At 31.8% G+C, this 27,888-nt stretch overlaps 2 long non-coding RNA genes across 2 annotated transcripts; one reads left to right on the top strand and one right to left on the bottom strand.

Annotated features, from left to right (window-relative positions):
• Window positions 1-40: 40 nt before the first annotated feature.
• LOC127860674 (uncharacterized) lies at window positions 41-27,763 on the bottom strand. The gene is made up of 3 exons (XR_008039884.1): window positions 27,604-27,763; window positions 2,600-2,668; window positions 41-175 (listed from the first exon to the last, which is right to left on the bottom strand). It is a non-coding gene; the product is annotated as an uncharacterized LOC127860674 (long non-coding RNA).
• LOC127860673 (uncharacterized) lies at window positions 8,648-11,796 on the top strand. The gene is made up of 3 exons (XR_008039883.1): window positions 8,648-8,772; window positions 11,281-11,522; window positions 11,709-11,796. It is a non-coding gene; the product is annotated as an uncharacterized LOC127860673 (long non-coding RNA).
• Window positions 27,764-27,888: the final 125 nt, after the last annotated feature.

Raw genomic sequence — 27,888 nt, 5'->3', positions numbered from 1 at the left:
TACATGAAAATAATTCAAACAAAAAACAGTATAACATTATAATGTTTTATATTTCATTCGATTGAAAATTAAAAAGATCCGAAATTAGTTCGCTGTTGAGTATTAAGGATTCAGTCTGTTTTGCTCAGCAGAAGGCTTCATTGAATATGTGTAGCCCAGCTCTTGAGAACACATTCTGAAACATAAAGCAAACTACAAATAAATACCATTTACATATCACGTATTACATCTCCCAATAAGCTCACGTGCATGTTACCAAGCGCTAGTTGCAAACACATTATTAAGTACACTTTCATTTTTATTAGTTTTATAGTTTGAAACAAATTGGTACAGTCTGAAATATTTTTGCAATATTGCGCGCAATCAGAAGCTTTTTAAATGCCAGACACGAGCAGATCTTTGAATAACCATGTTAAATTCACTTTAGAAATTTAATAATAACTGATCATAAAATTTATAATTATTTTGACTGAATAGAACTCAATTTAAAATCGGCTTCTTTATATTCACTACTTTATATTGTGACCAAATCATGATGTCGTTTATATAAAAACTATTTTTAAGCAATATCGTTATATTTTATGAAACCAGATGCAATTCAACAATCGAATATTTATATACCAGTCACGTTTCATTCCATTTCTGTACCACATTTTAACAATAGTACAATTAAACGGAAGTTCTGTTTCACTTTTCACTGCCATTGTAGTTACTCAACACATTTATCATTGACAAAAGCAGTGACGTTTTACGGCTGTGTGTGTAAAGCGAGTATACGATTTAAATGTCACCAGTTATTTTTACTCAAACATAAACATACTTAATTATTATGAACGTTGAATGTGAAATACGATATATTAACTTTCTTATTACATAATCATTTATATGATATGTGTTTATTTCAATCAAATTCAAAACGACACATTTTACGCCGATACAGACATGTTTACTTGTGTTCATTGCAGACCCACAATCGTGTCTTTTTGTCAACAACTCGGAACAAACTAGTGGAGATTTCCCAATAGTAACTATTTGAATAGAATGACAACTTTTCGCCACTAACTAATTAAGACAGTTTAACATTGTTTCTTAACGAACATATATATCCGCAATAAAGCGTATGTTGACGTTTTATGTTACGAATGAAATGTGATTGCGAAATAGATGATGCGTGGCAAACAATTTCGTGTTGCATAGGTATGTCACAAAACGATACGTATAAGCGGTTAATGCCGCTAATTTCACCCGTATTAATACTGACTAGAAATTCAGTTTCTGCTTAACTTTATCACATAGGCACTGTAGGTTTTATAACATCTTACTAATTACAAAATAATTTAAAATGGCTGTCCAAATTGTTCATTTGTGTATGGTAACGAAAATGTATGACAATGTAATGCTAATACTTCTTGCAAATTGCCATATCCTCCTTTCAGTTCAGAGGGGGTAATCACCTTACAGTCTAGATGGCGAAGTTCATGCCGAGACAGTTATTTTCGCCGTGTTATAACCTTTAATACTTTTGTTTTATTTTAAAATGACGCTCACTTTCAAGCCATACCAGTAAAAAGGTTATACGCGTTTATTTCGTATGAAAATTCGATTTATATCCCGACTTAACTCCCCGAAATGTTTTTGGTGGAGCTGTAATTTGGTCATCCCTCTAAGAAATTGTTCAGCATGTAAGGTCGAGATATAGAGCAAATATTAGTACAAAATAAACGCTAGTAGCTCTCTTGCTGATTTTGCTGGAAAGTTGCGGTATTTAAACAAGAGTGCCAAACTATCACAAGATACGCCCGTTTAAAGGTTTTTGACAACTTGATAACTAAACCATGACCCATATTTGACTTACATAGCAATTAGACACAACTTCTGACCAAATTTGGTGAAAATCGGATGAAAACTACTTTAATTAGAGAGCGGACACCATGCTAAATGCTTGAAATGCACTAAGTGACCTCGTGACCTAGTTTTTGACCAGGTATGAACCATATTTAAACGTGACCTAGATATCTTTTAGACACAACTTCTGACCAAATTTGGTGAACATCGGATGAAAACTACTTCAATAAGAGAGCGGACACCATGCTGAATCCTAGAAATGCACTAAGTGACCTCGTGACCTTGTTTTTGACCCGGAACGGTCCATATTCTAGCTGACCTAGATATTGTCTAGATACATCTTCTGACCAAGTTAAGTGAAGATCGGATGAAAACTACTTTAATTAGAGAGCGGACACTGCTGTGGACGCCGCCGCCCGCCCGCCAAGGGGGTTTTCAACGGGGTATAACAATTAATTAAATTAGTAAAGGGTAAACATAACGAAAAATACCTGCCTCGGCATTGACGTTGCCATCTTGACTATAACTTGATTACTCCCTCTGCAGTTAAAATCTGTATTTTTATGTTACAAATTTTCCTACTAGCATATAGTCTTAAAATCTGCGTAATTTGGAATGAAAGTAACCCGTTTTGTTTGTTGTTAAATTTAAAGTTTTCCTTTTGCAAACAAACCATTTTATTATAATAACTAGTAATGTGATACAAAATTAAAATTGTTAAGCTAGATTTCAAAAGAGAGAATATGTTCCTCACCAAGCGAAACCCTGCTGCTGTGACTTCAGAGAAATGCGTTACATTTCACACCATTTAGACCCTTCGCGTCTGCAACGATAGGTAACTAAATGATCTGATAACAAGAAAACACCCTCGGGGCATGTATTCACTGGCTTAATTTGCTCTAGAAAGTGACAACCATAAGCTGCCTGCACGAGTCAAGTAAAACCCATACGGTAATTAATTGCGATTTGTTCATTGCCTTTGCGATTTACTGAATACTAGATTGCACATGTTCATCAATGCAAAAAATAAACATTCTAGTAATTCCCTTTGGCTTTAGCCTCCATTTTATGTGTAATTGTAGCATTTAGTATTAACTTGGATGAACAAGTAAAGTCTTAATAAACGTTTGCACATTTTGTGTGCTGGTGTAATTGCTTTTTTTCGGATGCGCGTTCTATTCCGACCAGTATACGTGGTGTACAAGAAAAGTTGTAAATATAGTAAATACTACGCTTACCAACTGTTACCAGCTATCATTCATTTCTTTCAATTGATTTGTATGGACGGATTGATACGTACTGATAACATCTTGTGTTAACTGTTCAATCATTGAAGTATAGTATATATTCATTTTGTGCCTAAGTCGACTTTGAAAAGCATTGAATACGGTCATGAGTGATGACCTTTTGATTAAACTCATGAAAGCAGGTATCGGCTGTAAAATGCTCAAATCCAAATATGTAAATGTAAAAATATAAATAAAGTGGACAAGAACTATGTCATACTCAAAATATTCGATGAATCATTAAGGGTCAAGGAGGGTGACCCATTGTCAACTTCTTTGTTTATTCTGTTTATCAATAATATTTGTTAACATTGCAGTTCTACAAACCTATGTACTAATGACATTGATATGTTGTTTAAGTCTCTATAACGCTCTTTGTGGACACAATAAATTCCATACTAATTTTCTGCGAATATATCTATTCATACGACACGCGAACACTAAAATGGCACCATGTTAAAACCATAATAAAAACGAGCATGTTGTATCCACAAACATCTATTTTACCAGACCACATCTGGCGTTTAAATTTCGGCAATTGCAATAAGGAACAATGATTTTCAATTATTTAGCTTTATTTTACGAATTATTGTACGAAATGTTCGTTGATTCTGAGTAGTAATGTTAATTTAAAGGTTAAAGGTGCGGTTTATAGTCTGCTTCGATATGCATGAGCCGACTTCGACATAAACCCCTCGATCACTGGGATTTAAGTCGTCCGTTTACAAATAAGCTTCTGTTGTCTATGCTGTATGAAATATCTACCGATTACAATTGCCTTTTTTTCAAATGATTCCCGTAGGGGACTTAACGGGGAAAAGTTTGAAATAGTTTACCTTTCTTACGTAAATTCTACTATAGCGGTTACTAACGCGAGCAGTTGAAGTACTGAACGAGCAAGGTCTCAAAGCATATGATCATCGTATTTCATTATTAACCAAAATCAAATAGATATTAGCAATAAATTGTTATTGTTCGACTCAATGGCAACACATACCTACGACTTCGAAGTATGTGAAATTTACAATAGGTTGATAAGTTGTGCTTACAATTTTGCAAGCTGGTACTTGGGGTTTGTTAACACGCAGTCTCATAGTTAGCTTAAATATTATATCAGATTATGATTCTTGAATTATATAGCTAATGAAAAGCATATAATTGCATTGGGTAAATTCCGGTTGTGTCCACATAATTTAGAAAAAGAAAGAGACAACTTTAATAATATTTACGTTAATGATCGCAAGTAAAAATTGTGCACGACTTGAAAATTGAAACTGAATTACATGTTATATTTATTTGTGAAAAGTATGGAGATCTTAGGTCGAAATACAAAATAATACTTGTATTTGATACATTAAATTACTTCGACACAATTATGTCATCAATTCCTATCAAATGTAACCACAAAGTATCGAAATTTTACTCTTTTAAAATAGTTCAATGAAAAACAAAATAATCATATATTATTCTGTTACTTCCTTGTTGTTTTAAAGGCCCCCTAGTTACATACCATTTTTGTTATATTTTCTGGTTCTTCTTTTTGTATACTCATATCATCTACCTAGAGTTATGTATTTCCTATACTTATGGTTTGGTTATCACAATAATTTACATATAGTCGCACTTCATCCTACTGCTTGTATGTATTTATGATATGATGTTTTTGCGAAAAATCATGTATAGTTGATTATGCGAATGAATAAGCCGTAGTGAAGCTTATAAAGTTGGCTACCGAGAAACATGGCTGATAATCAGTGGGTCGGAAAAAAATTGAAATTGAAGTCATACAGCATGCTGAATTCAAAATAGAATTTTAACTGGCTGCCATATTTAACTTCGTAGATTCGGGTGTTGAGTGTATGGACCTTATTTAGCAAAATACCAAAATGAACATTATCATTTTGTAGCGTATTACAATAAAAATACTATAAAATGCATATTCTTTAAAAAAAAAAAGTTAATACCAGTTTATGAAAACAAATCACAACCATGATTAAGTAAAAGCTTTTAACATATACTGTTATTGAAACCGTTTGTAGTATCGATATCCATTAATACTTTATGATGATGTTGCAAATATTTTTATGATTGTAATATTTATAATCGATACATTCGAACAACTTCATAAAAAATGATTTAATTGATAAACAAATAAATAAAATTTAAACTGATAGAAGGGATGTTGTTTTGTCTACAATCGGCTACCGATGTATTAACAGTGAAGATATGTAGCCCCGTCAATATTTTACGTTTTTTAATAGTGAGGTGTAACCTTTCTCTTGTTCTTTATTTTACTTTCGTGGTGTCACGTGACTTGATCAGGTGGTCAGTTACAAGAAAAGTTTAAATGTTTAACGACGTCTTCTGTCTTTGTTCAGTCGTTATTCAATGACATTGTTTTGAAATTAGATGCGTTGATTAAAAAGTATAGTTCTTTGTCCATTTATATTTGTAGTGAACTGCATTCATATTGTTTTGTATTTCTGGAATGATTTCACGCGTTTCTAATTTAGATTACATGTTTTCGCGACTGCAGAAATAGCGGCTCAATGGTTCTTAATTCTTATCTTTATTTTTAAACCTTTTGAACTAAATGGCACGAACTAATGTTTGCATGTAATTAATTTACAGCAGCCACACATGTAGAGGTGTAAGTGAGCGGATTAAAGGAAAAGGTGTTCGATTCCCTAAATCGGTAATGTATTATGTATTGTTTTATGTATTGTATGTGAACAGTGTTCATACAATGTCATTGTGTATGTCTTGTCATGTCTAACCTTGTTTTATGTGTTTGCATTACTTTGTGATGCTTTGTTAGGTAAATTATAGATTGCCACTAGAATGTCAATTGAAACAGTTGTGCATTTAATATTGTAAATGTGATTAATATGTATTCTCTTATTTCAGTGTTTATGTAATTTTTTATTATGTATTAGTATATTATTATTATTGTTCATTTCAGATACCTGTAAAGGCTTCCATTACACAGATTGTTTTGGAATAGATCATAGTGTAACTCGAAATAAAAGAACCCTCGTTAAAACCATGAACTGTCGTTGCTTTGTGAAAAACACGTAGAGTACCAGATACAATATGGGTGGTATTTCCTGGCTATGCTATACCTGTTGGTGAATGCTTTTCTTATCACCGGACGACAACGCCATTGACGTCGCACTCGAAAGCAGTCGCAGAAACATCATGCATGGCTTCTACATTATTTAATTCATCGGCGACTCTAATGCAAAAGCAATGCGCCGGTCCAAAGTATATTCTTTTAACTGCTTGGACCATTCCGATTCATTGCAGATTAATGACCTGTCTTGGCATAGACCCACAAAGTGATTGAAAAGTGTATGGAATTTCACGAATAAGTGGTTTCCGCACACCAAGCCGTGTATTACTAATCTCGTCCATGACAGAAAGGCGTATACGACAATATCGGTAGTTAATCGTCTAGACAACATAAAAATTGACCAGGACGGCATTGTAGTCATTCATATTTATCTTGATCTTTGACTATAGCACCACTACATGTATATCCGCAATATAGCGACTGGTGAAGTTTGTATGTTAAATATACGAAATATGATCGCAAAATAGATGACGCGTGTCAAACAATTTTGAGTTGCACATGTATGTTTATATGTATGTACAAGCAGTATAGGAGTATATATACGTGATACGTATAAGCGGTCAACGCGCGCCGCGAATTGTACCCTTATAAATACTTGTCATTAAAATGCAATGGCGCTTGAGCTTAACTTCAGATTAGTTTCACGCCTTCATAGTAAGAAAAAATCCTGAAAATGTTATTTTATTTTACTCATTTTTATAGTAGTGTATTCAGGAACTGTATATTCACTGTGTTTTTTGTGTATAATTGAATTTGGAAATGCATACGTCCACAAAAAAAGAATGTATTATGTCCCTTTGAATATTCAGACTATAGCATTAGTATATATATCTCATGAATTTAAAGCAACAATGTTTATGTACCGCTGTTTTACTTGTTTCTACGCAATTCTTGCTATCAAGAAATAAATAACTGATATAAAAATAATATTCAAAAATATTGATATCATACATCGATTTTTTACACCAGATAAAAAATTTCTTAATAAAATCGGAGAAAGTTTCTGAAATTATGATTTCGATTTTGTTCAATATCCCAAAAATAGTTTTCTCATATCAAATACTCGATTTCTTGATTTCAAGAAATACTGACTATAAACAAATATCAAATATTCAACGTTTTTACATTGAAATTCATTTATTAAACTTTACATAGGCGGTTTAAGGTCTAGAAACGAGGCGTAACATTCATGAATATAATATTCAATGCGGAGATGTGAACTGATCTTCATGTTAAAAGCAACGTTTTCCGTAGACACGTGCATGTTGAGTTATCATCACTAAATTTGTCTGTTTTTCGTAAAGTTTGAAAACGGTGATTATTTTGAACGGAAAATGTAACTGAGGCAAACATGAAAGTTCAGGTATTTCTGGACGACCTTAATTACACCGAAAATTACCTGGTTTACCTCATACTTACCAGTTCTTTATATTAAGCAATCGGTAATTTTTAAACACAAATATTCGATCGCTAAATATCAAGAATCGATTTTGATTTTCATTTATTCCATTTCTTCATATAAAAAGGCGAGGATACTATGATATCAAGAAATCGAATGTTTGATACAAATGCAACAATTTAAATCAATAATTATTTTCTAACACAAACGATAATTTTGATATCAAGATTTGGAGTTATTGATATCAAAATATGTCTCACAAACAGTATAACGGCGCTAAATCAGGTGGAATTACCGATTTTCACGTTTATTATATTAAACCTCAACTAGAGGTCAAGATGACATTTATATTAATATTCGCGTTGTTTACGAATATGAATATTGAGATCTTTTGATTCGATTGTCAGTTCTGATATTGTATTTAATTTCACAATGGTTAGTTTTAAGTTAATTATGTCATCAATTTAGTGTTTTAATACTGGTATTGCACTTGTAAATGTAAACGATTGTATTTTAGTAGAATAACAAACTGGGCGTAAACCTATTACCATTATCACTAAAATATACAAAATGTTTCATGATTATTGAAAGAAGACCGATCGCATTCTGTGTTATATTTGCTTCTGTGGAAATATCATACAATGACACAGTTAACCACAATAGATCGGATTTAAACATCTCCGTTTGAGCTTGTTTATGTCATAAGGTTTATGACTATTTATATTTTTGTGCTTGGTAATTTAACCCCTGTTAAATGTAATGTTTTGCCTATCGTTCATTAGTATTTATGTCAATGAATTTATGGATCGTCAAACCATGCCAAACGAGAAACACATGTCGAACGTTGAAGGAAAATCTATTCGAACAATAAAGAAGGCGAACATATTTGCTTTTCACAAAAAAACGAACCACCGAGGTTAAAAGTTTATCTTTTGTATATGTATTGTTTTTTTTTTTAGCAACAGCTTGTGGTAACTGGTGAAAGGAATGAGTGGTACATCACGTGCGGTATTTATGGTTTATATATATCGTCAAGTTCAATTTTGTTTCCTCAGTTTTGGAAGTACCGAACAAATCGACAACACGTTGAACAGCCGAAACAAAGTCCGGTATGTGGGTTTTGTCTCTAATTATACAAACTGCATATTTTTTTTCACAATTTACTTTTACTTCCTACAGAATTTTTATAAATTAAATATAGCTTTAAGCATCTCAACCATATACATATTTAATGATATTATATCTCTAAATAAAAGCTCGAATGTCTAATGTACAGTCATTCTTTGTGATGATTATGTTACAACTACAAATACTTTAAAGAAATTTTGTTTGATTAATGTGAGCTTCGACAAATGACATTTACAAATGATAAAAAAGTATATTAATATAAAAATTATAACTGTTAATAATTTTTGTAAACATTGACAATTTCAAAACACAATTGTGATTTCAAAATACGTCATGACTTAGGACAAAATTTCCATAATTGCTTACAGTCCAAATGTAATCCCCATTTTCGGAAAAGAACTGTTTTCCATTTCCGAATATAAACTTTGAGTTTGGAAACAAAACATAACATAACATAATACTAATAATAAAAAGCCAAACAAATATTATTTAGTTAGGTTTCATTTACGAGTGTCTGTGCCTAACCGAGCGGAAACGTCTGCAATAGGCAAATACCCGATCTTATAACCAATAATAACTAATAACCAAACATGCCCCTGGGAAAAGCTTTCACAGGCTTTATCTGCTCCAGTTAGTGACTCCTATAAGCTGGCTTCTCATGAGGGCTTCCTATTGCTATTTGGTAAATGAATTGCCGATTTCTTGAATACTATAATACACGTCATACACTCAAAACGCATATTTCACTCTTTATTTTACAACCGATATTTAAACCAGTTCAGATTGATATTTTGTTGTTGTTTATATATAAATATATATATATATATATCTAACTGCTACGAATACATATCCCTTTCGGTGCAAACTGACGAGCTCTAACTTATGTGATCTGTGCAATGAATACGATGAAGATATTGAACACTTGTTTTGGAAATGCCGGGTAGCACAACATTTATGGAACAGATTAGCATACTACATGTATGAGAAAGGCATTTTATTATATTTTAACTACGAATTAATTTGTTTTGGACAGATGGAATATAATAAAAACATGCAAACTATTAATTTCATCATTTATTTAATGAAATATTATATATTTCAATTGAAAAGAATGCACCAACCTCCTGATTTCATAAATTTCCTTACATTTCTAAAATTACGCTTTGTTATAGAACAAGAAATAGCTCTAAAAAACGATTATCTGAACAATTTAATACAACTTATCAAAGATTACTTGACGGTCAGTTTTGAGCTTCCAGCTTCTCCTTTTTTATAATTCATTCTTACTTTAACACTTTTTTGTTTGTTTTCTTTTCATATTGCAAAAAAAATACCCATGGTTTAACCACAATTATCCCTTATTTCCATGCAAATTGAGTATATTTTAAAGAAAAATATTTAAAAAAAACATTCCATTGTACGTGCATATACGCAAATAAATTGCATTGTTATCTTTTTGAAGGAAAAAATAGTTACAATGTATGTACATGTATAATGTTTTGTTTTTAGTGATATTAAAATAAAATAAAAAATCATGGTATTGATTTTGATAAATAAAACGTTTTCGCCACTTGTATTCGCAAATTGTAATATTTGATCGCAACCTTTCTAAAGATTCTCCTTCTGGCTTCGATTGCGATGGGCTTGTTGTCAATACAATTAAAATTCCATCAAACAATGAGCAAACAATAAGTGCTTTTACAGCATTACGATATAATAACGTAACTATGAACGAACATTTAAGAAAGATGATGCATTTAGAAAATAGTTGACTCGACAGCGAAAATGCGCATATGACTAAACAATGAAAACCTTATATTTGGGTTATATTTGACGACCGACTTGTTGTTTTTAGAAGAATGTTAATGTATTAGAATGCGCGTTCTGTTGAACTCAGTATTCATAGTGTACATTAATTTAATAGTGCAACAGCTGGTGTTACCTGCTATTATTTACTTCCTTACAATTAATATTTGTATGGATGGATTGATATGTACTGGTAACATCTTGTGTTAAGTTTGCTTTCATTGAGCGATATAAAATTGGCTGCCATTTCCAAGAAGCATGGGTTCTAATCAATGGGTCGGATATTGAAAGGGTTTAAAGTCATATAGCATACTTCATTCGAAATATTTGGCAAGCCACACTCTTTAACTAGAATGTTGATGCTAAGAGTTTAGAGATGATGTAATAAAATACCAACATGAACAATATATATTTGGTAACTGTTCCATCAGTGCGTTATGAAATACCAAAAATGATCTAAACACAAATGTCAAACGTATGATATTTTTTAAACCGTTCGTAATGTTAATATCCATAGTAAATTTAAGATCACATTGCAAAACCTATTATTGTTTTTAATTTCGTATAAATTAGTTTACTTATTTTTGTAATAATTTGCAATTAAGCGGAAACAATATATTATTCGAATGCGAACTATCCATATCTTATTTAAAGAAATGCTATTTTGTACGTTTTGTTTACAGTTAGGTTACATCAGGCTGGTAGCAATGAGGCATCTTCTCGGGGTAATCTATTGCCTGACCATCCTATGCCACTTGGTGTGTGCAGTCACTTCCGCGGAAGAGGACACTTCCAATGCGGTCGCACTCACGCGCAGTCGAAGAGAAATTATGGATAGCTTCTACAGCACAATATGCAAGCTAACCTTGTATATGTGTGATTCACAAAGAGGATAAGAATACAGTCAACGTCTTTATCCGTTTGGGTATTTAAATTATGAAACTTACAAGTATATCTTTGCAATTCGTTACCGATACATACAGTTACTTCTACGTTAATTAGCGCACCAGGTTAGAAAATAATGTAATGTAAAATACGTAAATGATCAAAGAATATACACATATTCATGCGCATTTCTCAGAGATTGAATTGATTTTATCTTTTCTTTCAGAAATCGACGCTCGGAGATTATATATTATTGGTCAATTATATGTGCCAAGCAAATGACATGTTCGTTGTGGGACAATAATTATTTTTTGGATCAAAAAAAAATTAATAAAACTTATATTCTCAAAGATAATGGTATTTGTATGTCTTTTTAATATCCCAAAGGTTGTATAAATGCATTTGAGAATCGCAGTTTTAATGTGTTCAAACGGGAAAAATGTTTTCAGACAAACGTTTTACATTTATAATGTTTCAAAAATTAAAATTTCAAGAACAATGCATTATCGGCTTCATTAAGTTGATCTTTAGTTCGTGACATTTTCATCGTAGTACTTTCAAAGAAAAACAAAACGTCTTATAGGAAGTAAACATACGTTTGAAAACACATTAAACCAATCCCGTATGCTTATTGTTCGATGAAAACGGGGATCAAAGCGTCAAACCAGATTCATCAAACACAACTTTACGTCCGCCTAGACACAAGATGATGTTCTCTCTAATAAAGACGTATTTAAGTCACGATTTGAGAAAATCTTGTTAATCTTGTTTAACTCTTAAATCTGGACGAAGTTACGATATACATAAATCTTTTTGTATTATAAAGCAAATATAACTATGGTTAGATCTTCTCTAATGTCTGAAGTAAACATTTAATACACCGAAGTTTGATCTCGTTACAAATGCATCTCATAGGACATGGCGTGTATTTTGTTAATCACCCAGCATTTTACGTCGTCTAAAAATGCCGCTTAAAGTCTCGATAACGCTCAAAATCAACGAAAATTTCGTAAAGTATTTCGTAAAATAAAGTTAACACCTTACTAATCAGTGTTCTAGCAATAGCCAAAATTTGAACCTTAGATGTGGTATGATTACATAGATTTTTGTAGATTCAAAATGCTCGTTTTTATTTATTTGTGGCCACAATTAACTCCCGCGAATATATCTATTCATACGATACACAAACACCATTTTAGTGTTCATGTGTCGTATGAATATATATGCAAAACAATAATAAAAACAAGCATTTTGTACCTACAAACATCTATTTTACCAGACCACACCACATCAGGCGTTGAAATTTCGGAAATTGCCATAAGGAACACTGATTTTTAATTGGTTAAGTTTATTTTACGAACAATTGTACAAAATTTTCGTTGATTTTGAGTAGTAATGTTACTTTAAAGTGATATTATGGTTATCTATCAGTGTATAGGTGTCTTTCGCAACTGTTGTTTATTTTTGGTGTTTTCACTTCATATACACTTATATTTATAATGCAGCATCAACATACTAAAACAGTATCCCGGAAAGAGAAAGGTAATGCATTTTAATATCAATCGTACTTTCGTTTGACAACTGATCATGCATGTACGATATGAACCTAAATTAAGTTTTAGTGCAGATTCGTTCTTACGACACAAAGACAAAATTTTGTTTTACGGATCATTTCGGCTTAGAGAATTGGATGAGTCATGTAAAATATCGAATAAAAAATATATTTTTATAAACAACTGGTAGCAAGATGAGTTGCAGATAATTGGCCAGTAACCACATTTTAACTAACTCTTTTGACCTGTTAATTCTTTTCAGCTACATTCAACAGTGACAAATGCCCATAATATCACTAAGTTTATTGTAATAAAAAATAAAATAAATATAAGTTACAACATAGCTAGTATAACAACACGTACTGCATACAGATAGTTTACGATATTGTATGTGTTCAACAATTAGAATATTATCCATAAAATAGAATCTCAATGCAGTACTTGTTATTGTGCTTGTAATTTTGATTTCCTTAAGTCTACAATCGAAACCAAAACTTACGGCGTCATATCTTTTTCTGCAACAAACTATTATGTTGTACACATTATATGAATTTTGTTTTTAGATTGCATGTTAGGGGCGCCAACACCCTCTAAATGACAGATAATGATATTTCAGTGCCGAAATGATACTGATAACGGTTCTTGTAGGTTATGCGCATATGCGCTATTTCAGAGCGTACACACGCCAAACAAAAATGGACAGTCCTAGCACGATATGATTCTCTCCGCAAGTACACGTTGGTTCTTTGGTACAAATCACATACATACCCCATTCTGCCGTCCATTATTGGGTCTAATATTTCGTCCGGAAGGACTCGGATGCATCTGAACACCAGAATGACAAACAAAAACGACATGAGACATAGGCCATTTGCAAACGCTTTGATTGCAAGCGAATTAGAATGCATTTTTATAAAAGTGCGGCATATACCTAAAATGTAGAAACGGAGAGCTTTGTCGTTCTGACATGTTGTCGTTTTAGCGCTCGTCAAAAACGCAAGGACACCAAGTCAAAACAAGAAACCGTCGGAGACGGGTGATGCTCCCCAAAGATGTTTTTGTCACAATATTGCACTATATATTCAGATAAAAGAAAACGTCTTGAGGGCTCAGTATTTGGGGGGGGACAAAAAATCATCCGACCAGAACCCGCTGATAATATGCACATCTCCTCGTGGTAGTGAAGCTTCCCATAAAGTTTTTTTTTTTTTTTTTTTTTTTTTTGTATAATAAGTGTAATTTCCTTATGTTGATTCAATCGTTAAAATACACGTTTTCGAAAAAGATATAATAAAGTAGTTACAATAACAGTATTGTTTGGTTAAAGGTCATTAAGTAACTCTATAAAACATAATTACAAACATAATCAACATGATCATACAACACAGTGATTGTATAAAGCAATAAAGTTCAGACATTTTATACAAGATATGCTAATATATATATATATATATATATATATATATATATATATATATATATATATATATATATATATATATATATATATATATATATATATATATATTTTAGAGAGAAAAGAAAAGAACAACAGAGGAATAGTTATGAAAAATGATGAGTTGTATAAAGTCGGAAGAAAGCATACTGGATTTGTGTATTTTGTTGTATATTCACAATGATCTTGTCAGATTGAAAAGAAAAATAAACAAAACTATATTAGAAAGATAAAAAAAGCTATTTAAGAAAGATAAACTTACATTAGAGTGAAATGTATATAAGTGGACAAAACATTATGGGAATTTAATCCGATTCCATTTTTGTTCAAAGATTTGTAATGTGTCATTACTGAGTGTTATTTCTTTCTCAATCTGGATTTTTAGTTTAAGGCTATGGACAAAACAATTAAAATTTGGTACTTGTTTTTTGTACTTCATATTTATGATAAAATATTTCATCAATATAACCATAAAATTCACAATATTATTACCGTCTATTGATTTCAATGAGTTAATTCCGAAACTTACATTTAAGAAAGATAGTTTAACGTTTAGTTGCTGTTGTTCGAGAAAAGATGTTAATTGATTCCAAATAGGTTGGATGTGTTTGCACTCCCAAAAAAAGATGTTCTATAGTTTCAATGTTTTCACTGCAGAAGTCACACAGATTTGAGTTAGATAATTTGCATTTAAAGAGATATTTATTTGTAGCTATAATTCTATGGATGTATTTATATTGGACATTTCTCAGTGTGCATCTCAATAGTTGCTTTATATGACATGGTAAATATGTGTTTCCAATTAAGTTCATTTTCTCCAAAAAGGACTTACCATTTATTTTGGATTTTGGAGTTTTCCGTAGGGTTTTTAATTTGTAGTTTGTAAAATATTTTATTTGTTTTGTTTTTTTCTTCCAAGTATGTTTTCTACAAATGTTGTTTGAGTACATGGTGTATTATTTGTATTGATTTCAGATTTAATATGCATGGGTATGCTTTTGATTACTGTGTAGTACTTGAGAAAATTATTTGAAGGTATTCCATATATGTAGCATATATTATCAAAAGAGTAGAAATCCTTAATTCTATAGTCATATAATTGGTCGACATATTTAATGCTTCGTTCAAACCAATCTTTATAGAAAAATGTCTTATTGTTTGAAGTTATGTCTTTATTGTTCCATAATATTGTTTTGGGATTCTAAGTTATGAGTGACATCACTCCACGCTGATAGAACATCAGACAGAAATATGTTTTCGTTTGCAATTTCATGTAAGATAGTATTGCTGATGTTACATTCAAAGAGTAAGGAGTCACCATATTTTTTTTAGGATTTTCTAGTAGAATAATTTCCATTTACTCGTATTGGTATTATCTAGGTATATTTTAACCCAGCTGCATTTGATTGCATTCAAGAATGAGTCAATGTTCGTTAATTGGATACCTCCATTTTCTACAGATTGAATTAACTGAGTTCTTTTTATTTTATCAGGCTTACCGTCCCATATGAAATTAAATATTGCTGATTTTATATCGTTAATAACATCATTTGGTGGATTTGGGAGAACTGTTAATACATATATTAATTTAGGAAGTGCAAACGTTTTCAATACTGTGTTTTTTCCGATTAGTGTAAGTTTACGATGATGCCATGATTTTAAGCAGTTTTTAAAATTCTGTAATTTAAGTAGTATGTTTTTAAGTACTGTATCCTTTTCATTATTTGTGAAAGTAATTCCTAACGTTGTGGCTTCATCGGATGTCCAATTAAATTTCATTTCTTTTTTATATAGAACATTACTTTGTTTTAATTTACCTACTCGTAGCACAGTACATTTACTTTTGTTTAGTTTTATACCCGATGTCATTCCGTAAAGGGTAAGCGACTCTATAAGGTTATGGAAAGAATCGTAATTGTCGTTTAAAACGTAAGTTGCATCGTCAGCAAATAGGGATTGTTTGATTTCTTCGTCAGGTTCTAGTGAATTGGATGTGATGTGATAGATACTCGATGCAAATAATAAATAGCGATGATGAAAGTGGACATCCTTGTCGAACCCCCCGTTCGATGTTAAAACTGTTTGAAAAGAAGCCATTGTTAATGATTATACTATTATTATCGGTATAGAATAGTTTGACCCATTGAATGAGACTTTCACCAAAGTTCATATTTTTTAAGCAGGAGAACATAAATGAATGATCAAGCGAATCGAATGCCTTTTCAAAGTCTGCAAAGAATATTAGACCAGGACTATTTGAATTGTTGAAATAGTTTATGCATTCTTGGATAAGACGAACGTTTTCACCAATGTAGCGTCCTTTTATGAAACCAGATTGAGATTTTGAAATAATTGATGGTAATATTTTTTTAATTCTGTTTGCTATACTTTTAGTTGCAATTTTATAATCATTGTTTAGTAAACTTATCGGGCGCCAGTTTGATAAGGATTCTAAGTTTTTTCCAGGTTTTGGAATAAGTGATATAATACCTTGTTTTTGTAGCGTAGTTAAGTTTTCGTTGTTAAATGAATAGTTAAGTGAATTAATTAGATGTGTTTTTATATCATTCCAGAATATTTTATAAAATTCGATTGTGATGCCATCAGATCCTGGGCTTTTTTTATTTTGCATTTCTTTTAGGGCTACGTTTTTCAATGTTTGCGAAATATTTTGTGTTTTTTTTCATTGTGTTCAACATGCTGAGCACGCGCTTTTAGAATTATTCCATTGAGATGTGTATGATATATTCCATCTAATATTTGTTTTTTTAATGTTATTTCGTTTTCAATGTCGGTGGTATCATTTGTGTTTGTTTGATGCAATTGTTTTTCAAGTGTTTCAATGGTTTCAGTTTCAAGTTTGTGTGTTTCTTTTTGTTTAAATGATGTGTATCTAATTGTTGTGTTACGTATATTTCCTTTAATTACTTCCCATAAGGTGTTTGGGTTTGCATCTTTATTATTTTGAACTGTATTTAATATTTCCTGTTTTATTTGTGTTTGATATTGTGTATCTAATAAGATGCTGTTGTTAATTTTAAAGTATCATGGGCCTCTTTCAGGTTGTATATTGTGCAGTTTAAGTTCAACTAGAGAGTGGTCAGTCATAAATCGTGGTTTTATGTTACATGTGTTAATAATATTGCAAAGAGATTCAGATATTAAAAAATAGCCTAATCTACAAAATATTGTTGGTTTTGTGTTTGAGTGCCAGGTGAATTTGCTTTCGTTTGGATATATTGTAGGCCAGATGTCTATCATATTGTAGTTTTCAATTATGTTATTTAAAATGTTTCTATTTTTAGGATGAGTATAAAGGTTTCCATTCTTTTTGTCTAATAATGGGTTAAGAACAGTATTAAAATCACCACCGATTATAATGTTTTTATCTTGGTTATTAATTATAAAGGATTGTAATGTTTCGTTGAATGTGGAATCATCTATGTTAGGGCCGTAGACATTGATTAATGTTAATTCTGTTTCGTGTATTTTGAAATCTATACTTGCTTGTCTGCCAATTATTATTTCGTTAAAGTTATTGACTGTGATCCCTATATTATTTTTTATCAGAAAGGCAATGCCTTGTTTATTAGTATGTTGTCCACTAAGATAGATGTCTCCGTCCCATTCATCTTTTAAGGTTTGTGCTAAAGTATGTGTCAAGTGACTTTCTTGTATAAGCCATATACTTTTTTTTTTTCGTCTAACCATTTGAAGATTTTAATGCGTTTGTCTTTATTGTTTAGCCCTTTTACGTTCAGAGTGCATAGTTTAATCATTTAAAGAGAGGGAGGGTGTGTAAATATTATTATGTGGGTTTGTCCAGTAAGTTTCTATTTTAAAGATGTCCATACATACATACAAAAATAGAAAACAAAAATTAGAGATACAAAAATATGAAGATTCTATAGACATGAAGAAGTGAAAAGAAAGAAAAAGAAGAGAAATAATCATCAGTTTCTGAATGTTTAGACACAAACGATTCAGCAACTTAAACACAAACATACAATATAAGAATAAAATAACAAAAAGTACAAAAGGAGGCTTAAGATATAATGAATGATTGTGGTTACAATCAAACATAGGGACTTATTTACATTAAAATACATCATTTACAACATATGAAAATATATTATATGTGATTTTTATGGGTGATGTATTATGTATGGTGAAACATAAACATGTGGCAAACAAACTAATGTCTTCATGATTCACACAAATAAAACCCGAATGCAACAATGAATGGTGGTTCATTTTTTCTTTCTACTTTTCATATGTTTATAATTTAAATAATTATTAATTAAGCAATAAAGTTAGATAATTTGGAAAAATCTACACTTAAACATACTTATTACAAATACATTTGAGCTAAACATTTATTTAGGGAAAGAAACCAGGGCTATTTGTAAAACATGCATGCCCCCCATATGGGCTCTCCGTTGTAGTGACAGCTATTTGTGTGAATATGTTTTTTGTCACTGTGACCTTGACCTTTGACCTAGTGACCTGAAAATGAATAGGGGTCATCTGTCAGTCATGATCAATGTACCTATGAAGTTTCATGATCCTAGCTATAAGCGTTCTTGAGTTATCATCCGGAAACCATTTTACTATTTAGGGTAACAGTGACCTTGACCTTTGACCTAGTGACCTGAAAATCAATAGGGGTCATCTGCCAGCCATTATCAATCTACCTATGAAGTTTCATGATCCTAGGCATAAGCGTTCTTCAGTTATCCTCCGGAAACCATTTTACTATTTCGGGTCACTGTGACCTTGACCTTTGACCTAGTGACCTGTAAATCAATAGGGGTCATCTGCGAGTCATGATCAATCTACCTATCAAGTTTCATGGTCCTAGGTCTTAGCGTTCTTGAGTTATCATCCGGAAACCTTTTTTTTATTTCGGGTCACTGTGACCTTGACCTATTGACCTGAAAATCAATAGGGGTCATTTGCGAGTCACGATCAATCTACCTATGAAGTTTCATGATCCTAGGCCTAAGTGTTCTTGAGTTATCATCCGGAAACCATTTTACTATTTCGGGTCACCGTGACCTTGACCTTTGACCTAGTGACCTCAAAATCAATAGGGGTCATCTGCGAGTCATGATCAATGTACCTATGAAGTTTCATGATCCTAGGCCCAAGCGTTCTTGAGTTATCATCCGGAAACCACCTGGTGGACGGACCGACAGACCGACCGACCGACCGACATGTGCAAAGCAATATACCCCCTCTTCTTCGAAGGGGGGCATAAAAACATCACCAGATATATTAGATTAAGGATTTTCATCAACATTCGCGTATTGCAGATATCAATCATATTCATTGAAAACATTTGTTAAGAAATGAAAAACACATCCCTAAAAATGAAAGAATTTTTAATTGACATTCATGTTTCTAATAATTAGAACATTTCGCAATAATTTTTTATATGGAAAGCTCACTTAATCCAGACTTACTTATTTCATAAAAACTGCATTTACACATACTTTTTACACATGTACGTGTGTTAATCATATAATTAATGAAAGGATACATATCTCAGATAATAAGAATTTTCATCAACGTTCACTTGTTGCAGATATCAATTACATTCATTTATAGGCATGACAATATTTAAAGGGATCTTTTCACGCTTTGGTAAATTGACAAAATTGAAAAAAGTTGTTTCAGATTCGTAAGTTTTCGTTTTAGTTATGATATTTGTGAGGAAACAGTAATACTGAACATTAACCATGCTCTAATATAGCCATTATATGCATCTTTTGACGATTTTAAAACCTAAAAATTATAAAGCGTTGCAACGCGAAACGATTGAATAATTTGGAGAGTTCTGTTTTTGTCGTGAAATTTTGTGAAACTACGAAGATTGCTTATATAAGGTATAAAATACGTCATGAATGTGTACTCGGCGGAATAGCTCAGTAGGCTAAAGCGTTTTTACTTCAGGACTCTGGCAGGACTCCAGGGGTCACTGTTTCGAAACCTGCTCCGGGCAATGTTCTTTTCCTTTTTTTATTTTTTTTCTTGATTTTTTACTGGAGCTTTTACGATCCAATGTTTACATTTATCAATATAAAGCATTTAATGAATAAGTTAAAAAAAATGCCAAAATCTGTGAAAAGGCCCCTTTAAAACATGTATCAAAACTTAGTTATGTTCTAAAAAATGTATATCTCCATGCTGCAACAGATTTTGATGGACAGTAAATTCTGCATTCTTTTCAGAAGTTTCTTATTTTAATATTTAATACATTATGCAATAATTTTTTTAAGTGAATGTTTAATTTATCTAAACATATACTTTTTTTTATAAAATCTACAAATACACATGCTTTATTACAACAAAAACACGTGTGTTTCACATATAATTATAGTAAGGTGCAAAGCATCCCTGATATAATAAGGATTTACATTAACGTTCATATTTAAGGCATTACGAAATACTTTTTGACAAGGAAAGTTTAATTTATCTAGCCGTGTTTTTACAAAATATACACATACACATGCTTATTATAAACAAAAACATATGTGTTAATCATGTAATTAAAGCAAGGTACAAAAACATCCCTGATAAATAAAGGATTGTCATCAATTTTTATAATGAAAACTTATTTTATCTAAACATATTTATTTTTTTAATCTACATCTACGCATGCTTATTAAAACCAAAAAACATGTGTTAATCATATAATTAAAGCAAGGTACAAAACATCCCTGATAAATGAATGATTGTCATCAACGTTCATGTGTTGCAGATATCATTTATATTCATTTATAGACAGACGTAACTAAATTACGAAAGCGCATTTAAGCAGGCTAATAATTGCGCATATTTTGAAGACATATACAAGAACAATATGCAAATTGTGTTTTTAAAAATTGTAATACAGTGATTTATTTTCAATAATAAAAGATAATGAAAGCGTGGCAGCAAAAAATGTAGATTGCAACCATGGTGGGCAAATAGATCAAGTATACAAGGACACTAGAGTCCTATTAATTGGCCTACATAGGTCTATACTACTGCATGAGTTTGTGAAATAGCAATACACTAGGCATGGGTGTATTATACTATTATGTTGATTCTAAGATACTAGTATATGTATTTTTAACAACAACTGATTAACTGTTATTACATTCTGTGATAATTTAAATGGTTGAATATTGAAACTTCTTTAGTGATGATAATGTAATTCTTATAAACAATAGTGCAGCTTAAAACTTGTCAAGCATATACATAGCGCATATATACACATGCTTTTAGTTGATAAATTGTTAGAATAACAGTAGTGGCAATGTTTAATTTTTTCAGTACTGCAAAGACAGCTGCAAGATAATGTACCTTGATGTACCCCAAGTTATGCAACAACTGTTCATTTTGAACAATTGACCTATAATGTACATATAGGAAAAAACAAATATTCATCCTGAATATACTATAGTATAGGATATAACTACACAGATTATTTAACATAATCCCTTCATATATAATGGGTCTAATTAAATTGACCACAATGATATCATAGTAGCATTAATTTATGTTTTTTTTTAAGTAGACTTAAATACAAATAAGTATTTCTACTATAAACATTTGATAAAAGCTTTCGTGCCATTGCGTCACCTGTGTATAAATTTATGATTTGTTGTGCTACTCAGGAGATAAAACTACCATACACTTAAGAAATTTGATAAGTACTATGATCTTTTTAAGGTATAGATAGATATAGACTATAAGGGTATACTTTAAAATAAAAGGCAAAAATCTATAGTCAGTTTTTAGAGTTTAACCGATTATACTATAGTATGTATCTTTGTTTACGTTTACGTTTACGTTTGCAAGTTTTCACTTAATCAAAATGATTTTTTTGTTATAGATTGTAGTTTTCTCATTTATTTATTTTTTAATAAGTTTTTTGGTTATTACAAGGAAGGTATTTAAATGTTAGAACAGTTATTTACAATTTGTGAGGAAAAAAAACACACACATACAAGCTGGTTCAACATATAATATAGGCATTAATTTGTATTTTAAAAAAGCAATCATAAAACATGTAAGATGTGGAACATACCACTTTAGCTTGCAAATGTCATCACATCTTACTGGCTGCTCCCGCCGTTTCTTCTATACTGCCTGAAGTTTTCTATGACATCATTAACATTGTCATATATATCAAACTTTATACGTTCTTCTGCAACAGTTTTTCCATAGACCGCCCCATTAAAGTACCACGCACTGTCGATATTCGGATGCAGTAGAAGCCTGTTGATGAGTCCCTGGTTGGGTTTTGTTACGTCATCCACCAGCCTGTACCCATTGCTTTTCATTGGTGACCTTTTTCGCATGATGGCAGATTTCACGGAGTTGTTACGTAATTTGATTATCACTGGGCGGATCTGCCCCTTTTTGGTTGGGATGCGGTGCATGGCCACTACATCTATTGGCTGTAGGTCGACCTCTGTGTTGATCTTTAGGATCTCACTGACAGTTTTTGCCAGTGAAGTTTCGTTTTCCTCTCTTTTTTCTGGGATATTTAGGATTTTTATGTTGTTTTTTCGTGAGTACTGTAATTAGCTTTTTTATGTGCGGTTTTGCTTATTTCATTGGTTTTGTCAATTTGTTCTTGCAGTGTTGTTTTGTTGATTTCATTGATGTTTTCAAGTTGTTTTATTTTTTCTATGAGGTTTGTGTTATCAAAATCAATGCTGTCGATTTTGGCCTGCATTTCATTTACTTTTTCATTGATTAATTTTTCTATTTTTTTGTTTGTGTTTTCTTCAAGTTTTTTTATGAGGTTTGTCACAGTGTTTGTTATTAGCATTTCGACTTCATCTTTTTTGATCATGCCTTTGAGATCCTCCCTTAAGTTGGAGATGCCTTCAGTCATGGCTTGAAGTTGTATATTTATTGAGTTAAGTTCCTCCATGCTTGAGTTACTATTGTCACTCGTATCTGGCCTATATTACTTGACTGCAGGCTTTGTCTGTGGTTTTGTTCCCGTGAAGGTTAGTTTTTGCTGTATTTTGTTTTGTTGCTCATTGTTAAAATTGTTACAGTACAGTTATCTTCTTGCATGGGGTATCAAAGTAAATAATTGGCAATAATTGGCAACCACTTATCAATAGCTATAGTCCTTTTTAATCCTTTCCAACCTTGATGTCCAGGGATTTGTTCAAGGTGATGTTTTTTTGTATTATACAGGTAATCACTCAGGTGTCACACAAATATTATAATATTCTTCTGTAGAAACTTCTTCAAACTACTAATTTATCCCATTAGTTTTCAAAAAATTTCACTTTCTAATAATGTTCACTAGATATTTATACACATGTTGCACTATAAATTACTATTTTTGTTTCACTATAAACATGTATTTTAATGCATTTTGTGGAGAGCAAAATTAACCACACATTCCCTCCAGCATATCACACTTATTATTCCCATAAAGTTTCATTGAATTCCGGTCATTAGTTGCTGAAAAATAGCCCGGACAAGAATTGCACTATATGTACAGTTAATGGAAAATTTCAAAAAATTAAAAGGGGCATAACTCTGTGAAAAATCATCCGACCGGAACCCGCTGATAATATGCACATCTCCTCTTGGCAGTGAAGCTTCCCATAAAGTTTCATTGAATTCCAGTAATTAGTTGCTGAGAAATAGCCCGGACAAAAATTGTGCACGGACGGACAGACAGACAGACAGACGCACACACGGACAGACGAAGCGGCGACTATATGCTCCCTCCAAAATAAATTTTGGGGGAGCATACCAAGGACAATTAATATTGCCAGAAAGACAAACGAAATATCAAAATAATGTAGTATTGTATTGTCGTAATTGAAATCATCTGTAGCTGTATTGCACTTATTATGCTCCATTTATGTGCCACTGAAATGCCATTACGTAAAAAGGATTGATATTCACCCCGATAGAGTACGACAGGATATAGTCTTTCTGTTGCGTTGTCATTTTCGCGCCTTTTAAAACTCGACACAAAGCTACCATATATTTGTTGCATTATTGTAAAGCTTTTATTTCGTATGACGCCTGATGGAACCTACTGGCAAATGCACAATCAACAAATATTGGCAAATTGTATGGTGATGTGGTCTCAATGACTTGTGCACATTTAATTCATATAGACATCTATTATGCGTGGTAAAGTCAGTATAGTTTGTAGTGAACCACATGTTTTACCGTAAGAGAAACTTTTCGCATTACTTCGAAATATTGAAAACCGCATACACATTTTAATACAGTATTGCATTGTGATTTTGACCATATAGAACGTCATGCAAATAGTTGCAAAAACTATTCGGTACAAGAAAAACGTATCACGCTTTATGTTTCATACATGGTTGTTTTCTGACCGAAACAGTATCTAGAAGGTGAACAGATATCATCACCTAATTTTGTTATGTTTTTTGTTTAATCATTTGAAGCCCATCGACGGTTATCGGATTCTGATTGCTTTGAATGATCTTTGACATGTTCACACATGATACGTTAACTAAATTCTTCGTTCATTCATGTGACGGTAGGTTCCTGTCGTTAAAACATCATATTATCATGTCACTCCGTCCGTATTTATTGTCCGGGCTATTAAGCTTTAATCAAACTCCATGGCAACTTATCGAAGTAATTATAAGCGAAAAATAAAAAGTGTTATAGTTCTCTGAATATTTCGTTTCATTAACGAATGAACAAAAAACTATAATCACGACGTGTTTCGAAGCCATCAATCATAAATAAGGTAGTTTATTTTCATCCTATCACAACTTAAAACGGTCCATTCGTTTCAAAATGTGTTGAGATGGTTCTGTCCTGTTATTGATTAGTCGATTTTTTTATATAAAAAAGGTAATTTATAAGAATATCTTGATCTTTTGTGAATGCATCGCCAAATAGATTTGGAGCCAGACATTACATTCATTGATTCGATATATATTAAATTTGCATCAGAGGATTTGACAAATTAAAATAATTAACATTCTCTTTAAGGGGCTTTCACGTTTAAGTAAATTGACAAAATTGAAAATAAATAATTGTTGCAGATTCGCAAATTTTCGTTATAGTGGTGATATTTGTGAGGAGACAGTCAAACGGAACATTTACCATGCTCAAAAATAGCCATAATATGCATCATTCGACGATTTAAAAACCTGAAATTTATAAAGCGTTGCAACGCGAAACGATTGAATAATTTGGAGTTTTGTTGTTGTCGTTATATTTTGTGATAATACGTACATTTCTTATATATAGTATAAAAGTCATCACTCATATTGAGAGCGCGGATGGCCGAGTGGTGTAAGCGATAGACTTTTACTCCAGGAATCAGTGGTTCAAGCCCTGTTAAGGTTTACTTTTTTTTCTTTCTTTAATTTCATACTTGTTTTACTGGAGCTTTTTAGATCCAATGTTTGCATGTATCAATATAAAGCCTTTAATAACAAACTTCAATACATGCCAAAATCTGTGAAAAGGCCCGTTTAATTACACAATATAATCAAAACAGACCATGCGCTGTTATTTAATGCGAACATTATTAAGTTTTACGAATACAGATATTTCACCGAATGCACATATTAACTTCTCTCGGGGATAACCAGATTTAATTCACATGCGTAAAGTATCGTCCCATATACGCCCACGTGTCAAGATTTGAGCATTTTCCTCGTTTATGTATGTTTCCCGTATACATTGGATCATTAATAATGATAAATTTGCATTACCGGTAATTATAAATAATCCAATCGGTACACATAACTTAAATACATTTTATTCATTTATGTTAGCAGGAAGCAAAAGAAAGCTTGAAACTCAAAGTATATCTGAACATGTCAATGTGTAGTTGATGTAAACAAAGTCACACCGGAAGCAGTCAATAAACATTTGACGTAACCATGATGACGTTTGAAACAGTTAATATATAGTTGATGTAACTTTTTACATACAGTATAATAGGGCCTAATTAAACCACTACACCTAGACATACTTACCTGATTTACTGTTTTAAATTAAATTAGAGTGTGTGTTTTTTCATTTTAAACAATGTTGTCTTAATGTTGGCATATATCTACTAGACTAACATATAGTCAGAGATATGAATTATAGTGCATGTTTTTTCTTAGCTGTATTGCAATATTCTTTCGTCGCATGCTTGAATCGTGAAAAATGTAGGAAGTCCTTACATTTGTTTACACTAGTATCATCTCTTATTTGAGTCGATATATTTTAACAATATATTTGCATGACTATTGAAAGGTCGATATATAAGTGCACAACGACGACTGTGTTTTTGTGATTTATTCTAGGTAAAGTATCAGGTTTGAGTGGCCTTCAAACCAGTTTAACCTCAATTTCTTATCAATGACCGTTCATAGGCCGTTTACGATATTGTTTATGTTTAGTTTTGTCAGTAATGTTTTGTCCTTTATTGAAAAATACCAGCTTATGGCTAACATATCTCCTGATTTGTTTACTGGAGTTTCATTGATCCTGTATTTTAAATTGCACAATAAGTTACATTGACAAGGTTCTTTCCATAGATCAATGTTTATGAAAATTACAATAATGCCACAAGCGACCATTATTTAAGATTATTTCGTCTAAGTGTTTTAGTGGTTTATATATCAAAGTTCAATGAAAAGGGTCTACAATGCATCAGAGTGGGCATAAATCAGCTGTGATAGTGAGCTTTTCAGTTTATAAATGAACTGCACTCATGTCATATCTCGACATCTTTGTACAGCACCATGTCATATCATTTTTTCATGAACATGTTGAATGTAAAGTCGAATTTTTCCACCAATACGAATTTTTTTAAGAAACCCTGGCGGATATGTTACATGGGGACATTGGTTAATGTAATTGTCGGTGCAAAAACTTTTTCACTGGCATACCTTTAAAGATATTTGTAAATAAAGTGCTCAATATGTGATAAATACCTGCATCGTCGACATTAAATAGCCATATTTCAATAAATCATGAATATTAATAACCAGGATTTTTCTAACATACATGGTAATACATCCTTTGCATACACCAAAATATATTTTAATTCAAAAATACCTTTAAACAATTATAGAACTGGATTTACTTACCCTATCGAAATTTATCGGCAACTTCTCCTAGCACATCCAACTTCTCACAGCATATCGGGTTTCCGGGGGGTGTATCTTAATCATTGATTCAATATGGTAGTATTTCATTTATCACTGCATCTAGTCTTCCGTTTACAAAATACGGACAAAACCAGTTTTTACCGGAATGTACACGTAACACCATTTCATAAGAGGTAGTTAACGACGAATGCATGCACTTAAAGTGATATTATGGGCATTTATTTACTGTTGAATTGAGCTGAAAAGAATTAAGAGGTCAAAAGA

Source organism: Dreissena polymorpha, chromosome 15 (genome assembly GCF_020536995.1).
Source record: "Dreissena polymorpha isolate Duluth1 chromosome 15, UMN_Dpol_1.0, whole genome shotgun sequence".
Lineage (NCBI taxonomy): Eukaryota > Metazoa > Mollusca > Bivalvia > Myida > Dreissenidae > Dreissena > Dreissena polymorpha.
Note: the sequence above shows the minus strand (reverse complement) of the source record. Positions and strands in the feature narration are given on the sequence as shown.